This window comes from Bubalus bubalis, chromosome 6 (genome assembly GCF_019923935.1).
Source record: "Bubalus bubalis isolate 160015118507 breed Murrah chromosome 6, NDDB_SH_1, whole genome shotgun sequence".
NCBI classification, from domain to species: domain Eukaryota; kingdom Metazoa; phylum Chordata; class Mammalia; order Artiodactyla; family Bovidae; genus Bubalus; species Bubalus bubalis.
Window position 1 is genome coordinate 21086310 of NC_059162.1, and position 16584 is coordinate 21102893.

Genomic DNA, 16584 nt, shown 5'->3' on the forward strand with positions numbered 1-16584 from the left:
GGGATCTTAGGTCCACAAACCTTGGCCCACAGCTGTGAAAGCACCAAGTTCCAACCACTAGACTGCCAAGGAATTCTTGTCACATCTTAAGATGTCAGTTACCTGGGTGTAAACTTTGTCAAAGCACTTCATTATATGTGTATTTGAAAGATGCAAGAGACTGGATCATAAATATTGTCATCACAAAAAAGAAATGAGAATTATGTGATGGGATGGAGCTAGTTAATGCTCTGGTGGGAATCATTTTGCCATATATAACTGTATCCAATCAACGTGCTGCACACCCTAAACTCACACAGTATTTTATATCAATTATATCTCAATAAACCTGGAGAAAAAAAATTATAAAAAAGAGAAAACAAACCTATCTCTTGTATCTTTGGAACCCATCAAAAGCCTAGGGGGACACATTCCAGTGCTGCAAGTTCAAGTGCTACCCAGCTGGGGAAGAAGAAGGCCTGCTTACTCACTGGCCACATAGCCAAGGATGTCTGCTTTGGCTCCAGCTGCTGAGGAGAACTCCACCCACCTTCACCGGTGCCAGGAGGGCCTGGTCCCTGCCTATACTCACTTCATCCTCAGGAGTGGTTTAGATGAGGAAATCATTGAGGATTTCTTCTTTTCCCCTAATCTATTCCCACTCTTTCACTGTGTGTCTTCAAGACCACTGTTGGATGCTGAAAGTACAGGACTTAAAGGAGATGCTGCCCTTCTCCTACTGGTCTCATCTTGCCCGGACGTTACTGCCCTGGGGTTCAGAACCAGAGCGGCCGGGAGGGCACTGACTGCCTGAGAACCTTTGTCGCCATGTGCATCCAAGTGCACCGTGCATCTGTGCCTCTCCATCTCCCTGAAATTTGAATCCGCTGCCCCCGAGCTTCTCAGGTGGCAAGAGAAGAGTAAAGCAGTCCTCTTTGACCTGCAGTAATCTCCAGGGCTGAGAGGATCTGTGAGTTTATCAGCTCATCTGATCAGCTCAACAAACGAGCAATAATGGTCCAACTCCTTCCTTCCAAAATACTGAACTTCTTTAAAAAAAATCATGGTTTTACAGTGGAAAACACTCCCCTACACAGGACAATAGACCTAGAATTTTTAAAGAGTGATACTTATGACTACACACAAATTTAAATCCAAAATACAAGCAATGAACTTTTGAAAATATCGTGTATGTAATACAATGTTACACACGCCCCCAAACAGTAGTTTCCTGATCCCTTCCCACGTTCCTTTTTTCCAGGGATAACCACTTTCACTGACTGTTTGGCTATATATCTCGTTATCTCTAAGCAAATATTGACGCTCGGATTTTCCAGAGCCCGACGCTACAGACCGGCCTGCAAAGCTGAAAGTGGAGTGTCTGTGTAGTTCCCCGCCTGCCATTCATCTCCAAGGCAGCGGCCACCTGCAGATCTACACAACCCACCTCACCACTCCACACGGAACCCGCAAAGGGAACTTTGTCAGAACAAATGCCAGGCCAGCAGCTTTGCGATTTGGGGTGAATTGGGTCCCTGGACCCTCAGTAAAGGGTGGGAGCTGCTCGCAGTGAGGCGCTGTGGTCGCCCCAACCCAGCGACCGCCCCGCCTCAGTACCTGCCCGCTCCTCTCCTTTCCAATCCCTTTCTGCTTCTGGCTCAACCTCTGTTCTCTCCTGATTTTGGCCCTTCCTCGGATGTTTTCGCCGGCCTCATACCTATCCTTGTAACCGCTGAAAGTTCCAAATTATAAAGATCAGAGAGATGCTTCTCAGCACCGCAAAAGGAAAACTAACTAGCTATTCATGTCCATCACGGGCCTCATCTGTACTTTTCTCCCGAGCAGCAGAGGACACAAATGTTTCCATCCGCTTACGTCGTGACAAATCATCTCGGTGGAGCAGAGTCGCGGCAGAACGAAGGGAACCCAGCCCTCGGCTCCAGACTCCCTTCGGCCCCGGAGTAGCCTGGCAGGGCGGCCCTGGATGAGGGACCTGGGTCTCCTCAGACGCCGAAATCTGCGACCCCTTTCGGTCTGAGCTTGGGACCAAAGGAGGAGATTTCCAGGAGTGAAGGTACGAATCTTGACCGAACAGCGGCTTTGCGTGTCCAACGGAGACTTAAGAGCAAGAAATTCTGAATAAAATCATAATAAACTGGGACAGGGCCAATAAAAAGTCGGAAGAATAGGGAACTTGAATAAAACACAGTTCTTTTCATTCAGGTCTGGAGCCCTCGAACCTAAAGCTGTCGAGAGTCCCGGCTGATTATCGACATCGCAGCCCTTCCACGTTACCATTTAGTCACAGGGGCAACTTTTCTAATTAAACAGAAAACAACACAAATCAAGGTTTACGAGTTCAAGGACCTGAAATGGACTCTGATTCCTAAAGGAAGAAAAGAAATCCATAGAAAGTATGTTGATAGATCACAGAATGGCCAGGAAACCTGGAGAACAGGGCTCTCACAAGGGGCAAGGACAGAATCAGGTGAGGTTAGAACTGGGATGGGTGGAGATGTGTGTTCTTCCCATTTCCTCCAGCCTGCACATCGGTCCTGATCTGCAAGCAGAGAACTGGCAATGAAGGGTGGTCCAGCTACATTGGAGCAAACTTCAAGAACACTCAGGGAGCAAACTGCAAGAGCAATCAGGGGAGCCATTGTCTTGATCCCGTTTACAGAAATTTCTAGAAGTATCAAGTTAATTCAAGGTGAAATAAATAAGGGTAGAGTTTGTCAAAAGATTCTGAGAATAGTGACAACAATATTTATGATTTCACAGCTGATAACATGATTCATCCAGTAGTTTCTAAACCCAGGCACATCTGACAACAAATGCTTACATTCCTCCCATTTTAAACACAGAAAGAAGTGAGGCACAAGAAATTTTCTTTATTTGTCTAAGGCCACATAAGGACAGAACTATTTTTACAACCCAGAATTTGTGCACTCAAGCACAGATAGTTGGATCTCTCTTCTCAGAAGTGGGTGTATCAAGATTTCTCAGTTGTAGGGATGGGAAGAAGACTAAGAAGAGGAGAGAAGGTAAGACAGGGAGGGGGGAAGGGTACAAGCACAAATTTTTTTATTCTCTCCTTCCTCCCCTCTCCTTAGGCCTCCTTGATTCTTGCCTGCACCAGCCCTTTCCCTCCTTCCCTACTCTGCTACCTGGACTGAAGCAATGTTCAGTTCTAAGGATTCCTGTCCAAGCCTCCTAGGAGGTTTCAATGCTTCCTCCCAAACCAGCCTTCCCAGCTTGTTTTTCACCCTTTCCGGCTCCCAGGAGGACCTCACAGAACGCCGCCTACACAGGCTGGGATGCGGGAGCTCCAACCTGCTGGGGCAGTTCCGGGGGCCTTTCCGTTGCCCACCCCACTGGATGCTGCGGATTCCAAAAACTGGGATAAAGTCTTTTTAAAAAAGAACCGTTCACTTCGAAAACTTTTCTGTATTTCCTTTCTCAACGGTCTTCATGGGACGAAGGGCTAAAGACGACAATGTATCATCCAAGTCTTAGAGCATCGCAGTGAGTGCCCGACTCTGTCGCCGGCGTGCGGACACAGAACGACCATCCCCGCAACCTCTGTGCTTAGTCGCTAAGTCCTGTCCGACTCTTTGCCACCCCATGGACTTAGCCCGCCAGGCTCCTTGTTCATGGGGATTCTCCAGGCAAGAATACTGGAGTGGGTTGCACGCCCTCCTCCAGGGGATAGTCCCAAACCAGGGATTGAACCTGGGTGTCCTGCATTGCAGGCGGATTCTTACCATCTGAGCCCCAGGGAAGCCCACTCTGGTGGAAATCGCCTGGTGGACACAGGAAACCTAACATAGCCCCGGAGGCCTATGCCAGGGTGGGCAAACTCTCATTCGTTGGGTGTAGGCGAGGACGTGGGAAGAGCCATCCAAGGACAGTTCAGCTGTCCTTGGATCTATTTCGTTCAGGCCCACAGGATTGGAGCCCTGGTTCCCGGTATCTCTGGGCGCTCTGGCATCTGTGGTCGGTAGAGGGCACGGAAGTGGCACCGTTTCCCTGGGGGCAGGGGTCTTATCCTAGGAAGAAGTGTCAACTCCAAAGACTCCAGGAAAAGCCGGTACTGCTCTCTCCGGAGCGTTCGGCTGTTAACCCTAAAGGTTGTGGTTCGAGCCCACCCACCCAGGGACGGTGGGGTGGCATTTTACAGACCAAAGAGGCTCCTTTTTTCCAGGAGAACACCAGAAAGTGCAGCGGCGAGCCGGCACGCAAAAGCACAGGAGTCAGGTACAAAGGAGCAGCGGAGAGGGCGGGTCCCCGGGGATTGAAAGCGTCGATCATTCTTGAGAGCCCAGAGTACTGACCGCCGGAGCTGTGAAAATGGCCACCGCAGCGCGGGCCCGCAGCGTGGGAGGGGCGGCGTCCACACAGCTGGGCCGAGGAGTCTCCTGGGCTAGGACGCAACCACCGTCCCCGCCTCCTGGGGCTTCCGGGAGTTCGGCAATCGGCTGGGGCCACCTCTGAGCTCGGGTGCGGAGCTAAGGGTCTGAGGCCTCTGCGTTGGGTGCGGGACCCCGAATGCAGCCTGTGGGGGCCCCAGTGTACTCACTTTAGGGGTGATGGGGAACTCTAAAGCAGGTCCCTCGGGAACTGGCGTCTCTGAGTCTGAGCGAGCTTGGGGCTTCAAGGTTCCTGTTTGAGTGTTAAAATTAGGTGGTCTAGATGCTGGTTGCAGCATTCGGGATTTCATGAATACAGTGTTAAGTACTGGAGGGTGTCCCGTTTCCGTAGTGTAGTGGTTATCACGTTCGCCTTACACGCGAAAAGTCCGCGGTTCGAAACCGAGCGGAAACAGGTTGCTCTCCCCCACTACCCCACCGCGGAGATTTCTGATTGGTGGAACCATCTGGTTCTCACCCGCACTGGCTCAGTCACGTCCTACTCTTTTCCACCCCTTGAACTGTAGCCAGTCAGGCTCCTCTTTCTATGGGATTTTCCCGCTACTTTGCTAGAAACCCATCGGGTCAGTGCAGCTTCCCCCTTCACTCTTGCCTGCTCCCTGTGTCCTGCAGGGATCATAAAGTGTTCTGTCAGGACACAGAGGTGAAAAGTCCTTCTCTGTGGCTGGTGGAATAGAGAACCAGATGGGAAACGTGTCCAAGGGAGGGGGAGTATCCTCAAGAGCTTTCCAGGACTGTTGAGTGGATGCTGTCAGGTGGGTCTAAGTCCCAGGATAATAATGCCTAGTCTTGTGTTGTTCTGGCCTTGACCCAGTCCCAGGTCCAGTCCGAATTCAAGCACAGAGGCATCCAGCTTTACCACACATATTCCACTCTCCTTCTCTCCAAAGTGGGGTAGTGAACCACCTTTTCTATCTCAGTGAATAGAACCCATATGGGTTGGGTTTCCCCACCCCCACCCCCCTTGAACTTTCTGATTTGCTGAAATGTAACTCAGAAGTATAAAAAACATTTAGTGAAGTGAAAGTGAAATCACTCAGTTGTGTCCGGCTTTTTGCAACCCCATGGACTGTAACCTACCAGGCTCCTCCGTCCGTGGGATTCTCCAGGCAAGAAAACTGGAGTGGGTTGCCATTTCCTTCTCCCGGGGATCTTCCCGACCCAGGAATTGAACTTGGGTCTCCAGCTTTGCAGGCAGACGCTTTAACCTCTGAGCCACCAGGGAAGCATTAGTGCTCTCCATGCTACGTACAAGAAAAAATTTCAAATTAATAATAAGGATGAATCTTGAATACTTTTAACACTCTAGATAATTCTAATAACTGATATATAATTGCATAGAAAATGTCTTGTCATACTCTCAGAGATGACTCCTGGTATGCCTTACCTAGCTTTAATAATTTTGGTCTAAAACCTATTTCATGTTGACTTTCAGATTTTCTATAAATGTGTAAAATCTTGGTACCATACTATTCCAGGTGGTAGAAGTCTTATATTTATTTTGTATTCAAAATCCTAATGAAAGTGAACTGCCTAAATTTCCTGTATTGCTTTGATTCCCTTAGCAAACTCTAATTCCAAAAAATAATTTCCATTTATAAAATTCAAAATTATGTGCCACAGAAAATTAAATATACCATATAATTTTTTTCAACAAAGATGAAGTCGTATAATTATAGAAATCATAGTTACTTATTTTCCCCTTTCAACGTGGGGGTAAATGTTTTTAGGTATCATCCAATATGTGAATATCTGACATGGCAACTCATACCGGCAACCATTTACTCACAGGGACACCCGTGCAGTTACAAGACTAGCAGTGCGAAGCCCCCTCGCGGGGCAGGACTCCGAGCTCAGCCTCTGCCTTTTACTCCAGAGACCCAGGGCACCCGACGAGGGGGAGGCATGGCTGGGTCGCTGCGCCCCTGGCAGGGGCTTGGAGAGCACAGATGGGCAGAGCCGCCCGGGTCCAGCGAGGATGCCCCGGGTCGGTCCTACACCTGTCCGCCGTGTCCGTGTCAACCAGGCCGCTGAGGGTCGCAGGAGACCTCAGGCGGGTCCTATTAAGGGAGTAAAAAGTGTTTTTCTTTTAACTAGGCAGAAAGGTCCCCCCGAGACTTGATCTCGGATCGCTGGATTCAGAGTCCAGAGTGCTCACCATTACACCATGGAGCCCCCTCGGGAGCGGTTCGGCTTCCATCGCCAGAGAACGGTATCCGCTTCTTTAGCCTCCATACGTCCCACCCTTAAGTTCAGGGCAGTTCTTCAAAGGCCCTGAGGAGACTCCAATACGGTTGACTCCCCTAGGTGCTCAACCCTCTCGCTTTCTCTCCGCTCCTCTCCTTTGATCGACTCAGCTCACTCTCACCTCAGAAAATGAGGTGAAATCCACTTTGGGTTTTGTGCCGGGGAGGACCCCCTAGGTCTCTATCACCAACCGCATATTCTGTTTAGGTTAACCAGAGTGTCCCATCCTGAGGTGAAATTTCTGCAATTAAGAGTGTTATTTTCCTTTTCTTTGCCTTCACCCTTTTCCCATAGCCCAGAGGGGGCATACCGTTGTCAGGGCAAGAGGCAGGGTTTCCTGGGTCCCTTAGTTTTCTCACAGCGCTGATCACACTCCAAAGGGCCACCACCTCTTACCTGTAACATATAAAGTGTGTCAGCGGTGGAGTGGGAATGGAGGCAGGAGAACTCTTCTTTTATTCTTCATATATTTCTGATTTGGAGAGGGATAAGTTATTCTCACAACAAGTGTATATTGTTAAATTTACAATGTGAGTACAAATAACCATTTAAAGAAAACACTCAGACAAACGAGCTATACTCACTTAAACTGAAGTCAATGTCGCTCAGTCGTGTTCAACTCTTTGTGTCTCTAGGGACTGTAGCCTCCCAGGCTCCACTGTCCAAAGATTCTCCAGCTAAGAATACTGGAGTGGGTGGCCATTCCCTTCTCCAGGGGATCTTCCAAAATCAAAGACTGAATCAGGGTGCCCTGCATTGTAGACGGATTCTTACCGTCTGAGCCCCCAGGGAAGCCCACTCTGGTGGAAACCGCCTGGTGGACACAGGAAACCGAAGCACAGCCCCGGAGGCCTTTGCCAGGGTGGGCAAACTCTCATTCGTTGCGTGTAGGCGAGGAAATGGAAAGAGCCACCGTGGGAGCAACCCGGTGTTCAGCTGTGCTTGGATCTATTTCGGTTCAAGCCCGGAAGCCTCGAACCCTGGATCCCGGTTTCTCCGGGGGCGCTGGCATCTGTGGCAGATAGGGGCAGGGAAAGGGCACCGTTTCTCTGGGGGACAGAGCGCTCACCCCGGGAATGAGTGTCTACTCCAGAGAGTGTCCAAAAGAACCCAGTACCGCTGTCTCTGTGGCGCAATCGGTTAGCGCGTTCGGCTGTTAACCGAAAGGTTGGTGGTTCGAGCCCACCCAGGGACGTGGGGTGACATTTTAGGCAACACCAAAGAGACTCTCTTTTGCCAGGAGGACACCGGAGAAGTGATGCGCCCAACGGACTTTCAGAGAAACAAAACAGGAGTCAGGTGCAAAGGAACAGCGTGGAGGGCGCATCCCGGGTGGATTGGAAGCGTCGGTCATTCCTGACAGCCCCGAGCGCTGATCGCCGGCGCCGAGAGAAGGACCACCGAGGAGCGGGTCCGCAGCCCGGGAGGGGCGACTTCCACACCGCTGGGTTTCGGGGTCACCTGGGCCTCGGGCGCACCCACCGTCCCCGCCTCCTGCGGCTTCCGGGAGCTGGGGAGTCGGCGGGGGCGACCCCTGAACTCGGGGTACGCAGCTGAGGATGTGAGGATTCTGCGTTGGGTGCGGGGCCCCAAAGGCAACCTGTGGGGCCCCGAGGGTCCTCACTTTAGGGGAGAGGAGGAATCCTAAAGCAGGGCCCACGGGAGCCTCAGTCTCCGTGCCTGAGACAGCTTGGGGCTTCAAGGCTCCTCTCTGAGTGTTAAGAGTTGGTGCTGTGGTTACTGGTTGCGGGACCTCGAATTTAATGGATACATTGTTCAAGAGTAGAGTTAATCCAGTTTCCGTAGTGTAGTGGTTATCACGTTCGCCTCACACGCGAAAGGTCCCCGGTTCGATACCGGGCGGAAACAGGCTTTTCCTTTCTTTTTGCCCCACTGAGCTATGTCTTCTCATTGGTAAAACCAACAGGCGCGAAAGGCACGGGGTGAGGCAGGGGACGCAGCTGCAGGAAGACTTGGTGACCACCTGGAAGTCTCTTTATTCAGCGCTCAGAGAGGCCCAGGAGCCACGTCAGAGATCTGGAGGTGGACGGATTCGCTCATCACCCGCCACTCATCACCGAGCCTGACGACAAAGAAAACCGAGGTTCACAAAGAGAGCAAGACCTGGGCTCGGCAGCACGCAGCGCTACAGCTAGACCAGGAGGGACCCAGTCCGCTACTTCGTGTCCTTGCCCCAGGGCAAAAGCGACGCCCAGGAAAGGAGACGTGAAGGGCGATGAGCAGCGGGGGCAGGGCTGGGAGCCTTGCACAGCTGCACACAGCCCTGGGCCGCTGCGACATTGCCTTTCCCGCTTTCTGACTTTCTGAAGGGTCATCTTCCACCCACCTTTAACCTGGAGAAGCTAAATAAACATTTTCTTTGCAGGTCCCTGGTGGTCTAGTGGCTAGGATTCGAAAGTGCCATGGCCCGGGTTCGATTCCCGGTCAGGGAAAACTTTCTTGTTCCAGCGTCTGCACTCACACAAGTCTCTCTCTTCCCTGCACTCACACAAGTCTCTCTCTTGCTGCCCAGATCGAAACTGTATTTTGCTTAAAGGTCCAGTGGGGAACATTTCTGCACAGAGTTTCTAAATGCCTCTGGGTCCAGGCCTCAGGGTCCTGGACCTCAGGCTGGCTGTTGGAGCTGAGATGCCGTGAACAGCCTGGGCTGGCCAGTTCTGGCCTCCACTCTTTTCTCCTGGCATGGTAAACCCAGAGTCTTACTTAACAGAGTTTTCATTCAAAGAGAATGTGGGGCTTCAGTTCCAAAAATTCATTAAAATCCAAAACCAAAAGCTTTTGTAAAATACCAAAAGTTTGCAAGAATACGAACATCCTATATTCTGTACCTAAGTGCCCAGTTAACATCACATTTTTTCTTTATATAAGTCATGACATCACTTGATAGTAACGTGCCGATATCTCAGGATTGTTCCTTTTCTTTGGTGTCCCTCTCAAAGCTAACTTCTGTGGGACCTGTCTTCCAAGGCCGGGCAACAGCTGTACCGACCAGAAGAGGGCCCTCTTGGCCCTTCAGGAACCTGGAATCCGTTCTCTTTAGGATGTAGAGAAGGTATGTGTGTGTTAGTCGCTCAGTCCTTTTGGACTTTTGGCCATCCCTTGGACTGTAGCATTACTCAGTCCGTGGGCCAGCGAAGCCCAAAACAAACAACCACAATGCATTGGCCGGGAATCAAACCCGGGTCTCCCACGTGGGAGGAGAGAATTCTACCACTGAACCACCAATGCCACTATAGAGAAAATGTTTGCAAGAATGACCTAGATGGAGATTTACTCAAGTCTTTCTCAAGTGCAAGTCACTCATGCCCTGTGCTTGTAGGATGGTCTAGGCTTTCATCCTCCGCCCTCCGCAGCACAGGCTGTCCTCTGCCCTCTGGCCTCCTGCGGGTTGCTTTGGCGGGTACTCAGGTGTGCGTTGGATCCGTCTGAGCTGTGGAACCACCTGGTGCTCGTGCACACTGGCTCAGTCTTGTCCCACTCTTTGCAACCCCTTGTCCACCAGGCTCCTCTGTCCCTGGGATTGCCACGCCCCTTTGCTAGAAACCCATCGAGGCAGTACAGCTGCCCCCTTGGCTCCTGCCTGGCTCTTCATGCCCTGCAGGGAGCATAAAGTGTTCTGTCAGGACACAGAGGTGAAGAATCCTTCCCTGTGGTTGGAGGATGAGAGAACCAGATGGGAAATGCTGCAAAGGGAGGGGAATATTCTCAAAAGCTTCCCAGAACTGCCATGTGGGCACTGTTGGTTGGGTGGCTGGCCTATGACAATAAGGCTTAGTCTTGTGTTCTGGCCTTGACCCAGTCCCAGGTCCAGTCTGAATTCAAGCACAGAGGCACCCTGCTTTCCCACACATATGTCATTCTGCCTCTCTCCAAGGGGAGTTCTGAACCACCTTTTCTATCTCAGTGAAAACCAACCATGTGGGTCTTTTCTTTTTTTTTTTTTTCCCCTTTAACTTTGTTTTGCTGAAATGTAACTCAGGAATATTAAAAGGGTTTAGCTTTTTAGATAAATTAGTGCTCTCCATGCTACAAACAAGAATAAAATTCAAGTTGATAATAAGGATGAATCTCGAATACTTTTAACACTCTAGAGAATTCTAATAATTGATGTGTAATTACATAGAAAACGTTTGTCCTGTCATGCTCCCAGAGATGACTCTTGGTATGCACCACACTACTTTAATAATTTTGATCTAAAAACAACCTCATGGTTACTTTCAGATTTATTATTATTTATAGAATTTAAAATTATGTGCCCCAGTAAATTATATATACCATATAATACCTTTAAAATCAGGATTAAGTCTTTTGAGTCTCGAAATCATAGTGACTTAATTTTTCCCTTTTCAATTTGGGGTCAATGTTTTTAGGTATCATCTAATATGTGATTCTAAGCAGCATTTATCAGGCATGATTCAGCTCCAATTGCAATTTTAAGGTCTATCATTAATTTTAAGTTCTTTGACTGATATTAAGTTGGTTGAATTAATGTATAATCTTTGCCTGGAAAATTTCTAATTAAGGTAGAAATAATAATGCCCATATTTTTATAGGTTATATATAGAAGAGCTCTAGCTTAACAGCTTAGGAGAATGTGTGGGTACCTTTAGGAGATATTCCTGAATGTAGCCATAATGTCACTTGAAGAAGAGTACAACACATGAACTCTCTAATTTAAGTAAGGATGTGTTGCTTACCTGCTGTACTCCTTTATTAAAAAAAAAAATTCCTGATTCTTAGTTACCTGCCTTCTAGATCTCAAGTCACTCATTTTCCCATGTGTTATGTAATTCTTTTTTTACTCATTACTGGGGTCCTTAGGCACTGGCAGGCAGATGAACCTGAGAAGAACATGACACATTGTTCTCCTGCTGTGATTCTTATTTGTCCCTGTGAGTGTGTGTGTGTGTCTTATTTTTGATGCCTCCTGGTGTGAATGACCCAAGGAGTGGGACCTTGACTTTGCTCCTGATACACCAGTTTTCCTGGAGAAGGGCCTGGTACCTGGTGAGCACCTAGTAAGTGCTTGCTGACTGAAAGATTCCTAATGCACAGTTCTGGAAAACTGATGAAGAGGACAGATGTCGGTAAGATCCACACAGGGCTAGAGTATAAGGGACAGAAAGGCACAAACTCCAAGAGGGAGAGAGAAGGGCAGAGACAAATGTCCTAGAACCTAGAGACATCCTCGACTGAGTACGGAAAATCCGAAGAGCTCTTCTTTCCTCATGAACTTCAACTGAGGAATCAGTGGAAGGTGAACCAGGAACTCTAAGGATCCAGGTTTGTACAAGATGTATTATCAGTGTAGGATTCTGTAGCTTGCAACAATTTGTCTCAAATGAGATAATTTTTGCAGATGTAGCCACATACTGTCCAGATATCATACAGAGACAGTCTCAGGCTTGCAAATGCACCCATATACAGGAGGGAGACCCCTCATTAGATTGTGTGCATCCAACCAAAGCCAAAATACAGCTCATGAAGGGAAGAGGATAAATGTCTGGGACCAGTGGGCTTTTTTTGTTTGTTTGTTTTTTTAACTCCTGTAATCCATAAGCTGCTCTGCAAGAGGCTCTCCAGAGTCTTTCTGGCTGGTCTTGTCTGGACTCAATGACTTGGTCACCAATGAAAACAGTTACAATTATTAGAGTACTTTCCAATCAGCTTGAAAGTTTGGCTGCTAAATATGTGCAGTCTCTGGAAATGTACACATTGTCTTTTCATTGTACCTCCTGCTAAGTTGAGTCAGTAGGGCACAAATTCCTTTGTTAGAGTAACAGACAGGTGTATTGACAATTTCTTGGGATGGCAAGGCCATGAAGAAAAAGACTCTTTCCTTGAGTTGGCAAAATACATTGGAATATAAATTAGCACACCTATTTAGGGAAAACTAAGAACATAAAGAGATGCCTTCAGTTTCTAGCAAAGGTGCAGTGACAGAAATCAGATTAACCCTCCTTCCTAAAGCTCACTCTCCCTCTTTGTCCCGCTCCCAAAGGAACAAAAAGACAAAAACCATGAAATACTGATTTCTAAGACACTGGAAATCAGGCAGCAAAGGATAGCAAGCCTCGAGAGGTGACAAACAAAATGAGTCTTGCCATGGGCCCAGCTTCCTGCTTTCGGTGAGTTCCCACGCTGGGCACGAAGAGGAGGATTTCAGGTAGTGTTGGTGGAGAACAAGGCAGCTAGAGTTCACAGGACAAAGGTCCAGTGATTCTTATTTGCAAAGCAGATGTAGAGCAAAGGTATGGATATCAAGGCTGAAAGGGGAGTTGGGGGAATTGGGAATTTAGGATTTACCTATATACACTATTGATGCTATTCATGACACCACACTTATGGCAGTAAATGAAGAAGATTAAAGAGCCTCTTGATGAAAGTGAACGAGGCGTGTGAAAATGTGGCCTTAAAGCTCAACATTCAGAAAACTAAGATCAGGGCATCCGGTCCCATTACTTCATGGCAAATAGATGGGGAAACAGTGGAAACCATGGCAGACTTTATTTTTCTGGGCTGCAAAATCACTGCAGATGGTGACTGCAGCCATGAAATTAAAAGACATTTACTCCTTGGAAGGAAAGTTATGACCAACCTAGACAGCATATTAAAAAGTAGAGATATTACTTTGCCAACATGTGTCCGTCTAGTCAAGGCTATGGTTTTTCCAGTGGTCATGTATGGATGTGAGATTTGGACTATAAAGAAAGCTGAGTGCAGAAGAATTGATGCTTTTGAACTGTGGTGTTGGAGAAGACTCTTGAGAGTCCCCTGGATTGCAAGGAGGTACAACCAGTCCATCCTAAAGGGGATCATCAGTCCTGGGTGTTCATTAGAAGGACTGATGTTGAAACTGAAATTCCAATATTTTGGCCACCTGATGTAAAGAGCTGACTCATTTGAAAAGACCCTGATGCTGGGAAAGATTGAGGGCAGAAGGAGAAGGGGACGACAGAGGATGAGATGGTTGGATGGCATCACCGACTTAATGTACATGGATTTGGGTGGACTCCGGGAGTTGGTGATAGACAGGGAAGCCTGGTGTGTTACGGTTCATGGGGTCGCAAAGAGTTGGGCACAACTGAGCGACTGAACTGATCTGAACTTGTATAATAAATAACAAATGAGAACCTATTGTATGGCACAGGGAATTACTGGATGCTCTGTAGTTACCTAAATGAGAAGGAAATCCAAAAAAGAGGGGATATATGTATATGTATAGCTGATTCACTGTGCTATTAACACAACTTCATAATTAACACACTGGAAAACAGCTATACTCAAATAAAAGCTAATAATAAAAAAAGAAACATGAAGAAAGTTCCCGTGATGAGAGAGAGTGGGAGAGAGAGAGAATGCTGGGATATGAAAGGGTCTCCCTCAAGTACTCAGCAGAGTAATGATAGGGGTATCCTCATGAAGAAAGTGCCTAAGGCCAAGGAAAGAACATTTTAAAAAGATCCTGGAACAATCACACAGGAAAAGCAATTGTATGCAAGCGATCTCCCCACACAGACTGGACTACTTATAACTCATGGGCCATTGGGAAGAACATTCAAAAAACTCTTCTGATGGACAGGGGGGCCTGGCTGTTAAAATGCTGCACTCAATATGCCCGTAAACTTGGAAAACTCAGCAGCAGCCACAGGACTGAAAAAGGTCGGTTTTCATTCCAGTCCCAAAGAAAGGCAATGCCAAAGAATGTTCAAACTACTACACAATGCTCTCATCTCACATGTTAGCAAAGTAATGGTCAAAATTCTCACTGTGAGGCTTTCAGAGTACGTAAACTGAGAACGTCCAGATGTGCAAGCTGGATTCAGAAAAGGCAGAGGAACCAGAGATCAAATTACCAACATCCGTTGGTTCATAGTAAAAGCAAGAGGGTTCCAGAAAAACATCTACTTCTGCTTTATTGACTATACCAAAGACTTTGACTGTGTGGATCACAACAAACTGTGGAAAATTCTTCAAGAGATGGGAATACCAGACCACCTTACCTGCCTCCTGAGAAACCTGTATGCAGGTCAAGAAGCAACAGTTAGACATGAAACAATGGACTGGTTCCAAATTAGGAAAGGAGTATGTCAAGACTGTATGTTGTCACCTTGCTTATTTAACTTGTATGCAACGTACATCACGTGAAACGCCAGCATGGATGAAACACAAGCTGGAATCAATATTTCTGCAAGAAATATCAGTAACCTCAGATATGCAGATGACAGCACGTTTATGGCAGAAAGCAAAGAGGAAGTAAAGAGCCTCTTGATGAAAGTGAAAGAGGAGAGTGAAGAAGCTGGCTTAATAGTCAACATTCAAAAAACTAAGATCCTGGCATCTGATCCCATCACGATATGGCAAATAGATGGGGAAACTATGGAAACAGTGAGAGACTTTATTTTCTTGGGCTCCAAAATCACTGTAGATGGGGACCACAGCCATGAAATTAAAAGACGCTTGCTCCTTGGAAGAAAAGCTATGACCAACCTAGACAGCATATTAATAAGCAGAAATATTACTGTGCCAACACAATTCCATCTAATCAAAGCTATGGTTCTTCCAGTAGTCATGTATGGATGTGAGAGTTGGACTATAAAGGAAACTGAGTACCAAAGAATTGATGCTTTTAAACTGCTGCTGGAGAAGCCTCTTGAGAGCCCCTTGGACTGCAAGGAGATCCAACCAGTCCATCCTAAAGGAAATCAGTCCTGAATATTCATCAGAAGGACTGATGCTGAAGTTGAAGCTCCAATATTTTGGACACCTGATGGGAAGAGCTGACTCAGTATAAAAGTCCCTGATGCTGGGAAAGATTGAAGGCAAGAGGAGAAGTGGGTGGCTGAGGATGAGATGGTTGGATGGCATCACCGACTCAATGCCATGCATTTGAACAAACTCCAGGGTTTGTTGATAGACAGGGAAGCCTGGCGTGTTGCCATCCTTGGATCCCTACTGAACTGAAGAAATTGGGGAACAGTTCCTTACCACCGGAAAGCTCCATAGGGCCTACAACCAGCCCATCTTTCTCTGCTCTGAGTCACCTTGTAGAACAAGCCACAGTCAGTGAATCCAAGAGGGCACAGGACAAAGCTGACTGCAGGATACTTTTACCTCCTGATATCCCCTCACCTTTTCACCTGGGCCCTACATCGTCTCTACCTGTGACACCCATTATCTCTCTGAAAACCAAGAAGTTCATCCCTTGTGAAGACACTTCGCTTTCCCTCACCCCAGCACACCTGCGGGACAATCTGATTTGAGTCAGAGAACAAAAGGGAACGAATTCAACTCTACACCGCGGTTTCCAGCCAAAGACACAATGATGAAAAGGGTCAGGCTCTGCAGATTGAGCTGATCCAGGAGGAAAAGCAGCCGGTGGTCTAGCCGCTATCCGGGGAGGCCCCGAAATCAGGTCAAGATCAGGGAGTAGATGGACCTGCCCATCACCGGCTGAGAACCAAGTGGCCCCGCTTCACAAAGAAACAGGTTCAGAAAGAGAGCTGGACCTCTCACCACACCTGGATTCCAGGTCTTCCCATACGACCTGCGAAGCCTCCCTTGTCCAGTTCTTGGATGAGGCTGAACCTCTGATCCAGGGGTTGGGCAGCTGTCGTTGTGCTTTGTCACATCTTCGGGGGCAGGGGATGGATCCGTCCTCTTGGCGCGCTCCACCCGCCGGCTCTGAAGCCCTGGGCCTACCATTTCTGCTGCAGGGAGCCGTGTGTCTGTGGTCACTCGGGCATCCACTGTGCGTCCACCCTGAAGGGGAGAGGACCACCTCACCCTCTTCCCGTCCCAGTGGGACGTCAGCATGCCGGACGCGACAGAAAACGAATCCGCTCCTCTGTCTGGACGTGGGAGTTTAAATTAGGACCTGCAGAGGAGGAAAGCAAGGCGAAATCTC

General features: G+C 48.1%; 4 non-coding genes across 4 annotated transcripts; 3 read left to right on the forward strand and 1 right to left on the reverse strand.

Annotated features, from left to right (window-relative positions):
• The first annotated feature begins 4730 nt into the window (after positions 1 to 4730).
• Positions 4731 to 4803, forward strand: TRNAV-UAC. Its single transcript has one exon. It is a non-coding gene; the product is annotated as a tRNA-Val (tRNA).
• A 2974-nt stretch (positions 4804 to 7777) lies between these two features.
• Positions 7778 to 7851, forward strand: TRNAN-GUU. The gene has a single exon. It is a non-coding gene; the product is annotated as a tRNA-Asn (tRNA).
• Positions 7852 to 8452: 601 nt separating this feature from the next.
• Positions 8453 to 8525, forward strand: TRNAV-CAC. Its single transcript has one exon. It is a non-coding gene; the product is annotated as a tRNA-Val (tRNA).
• A 1309-nt stretch (positions 8526 to 9834) lies between these two features.
• On the reverse strand, positions 9835 to 9905 carry TRNAG-CCC. Its single transcript has one exon. It is a non-coding gene; the product is annotated as a tRNA-Gly (tRNA).
• Between the last annotated feature and the right edge of the window lie 6679 nt (positions 9906 to 16584).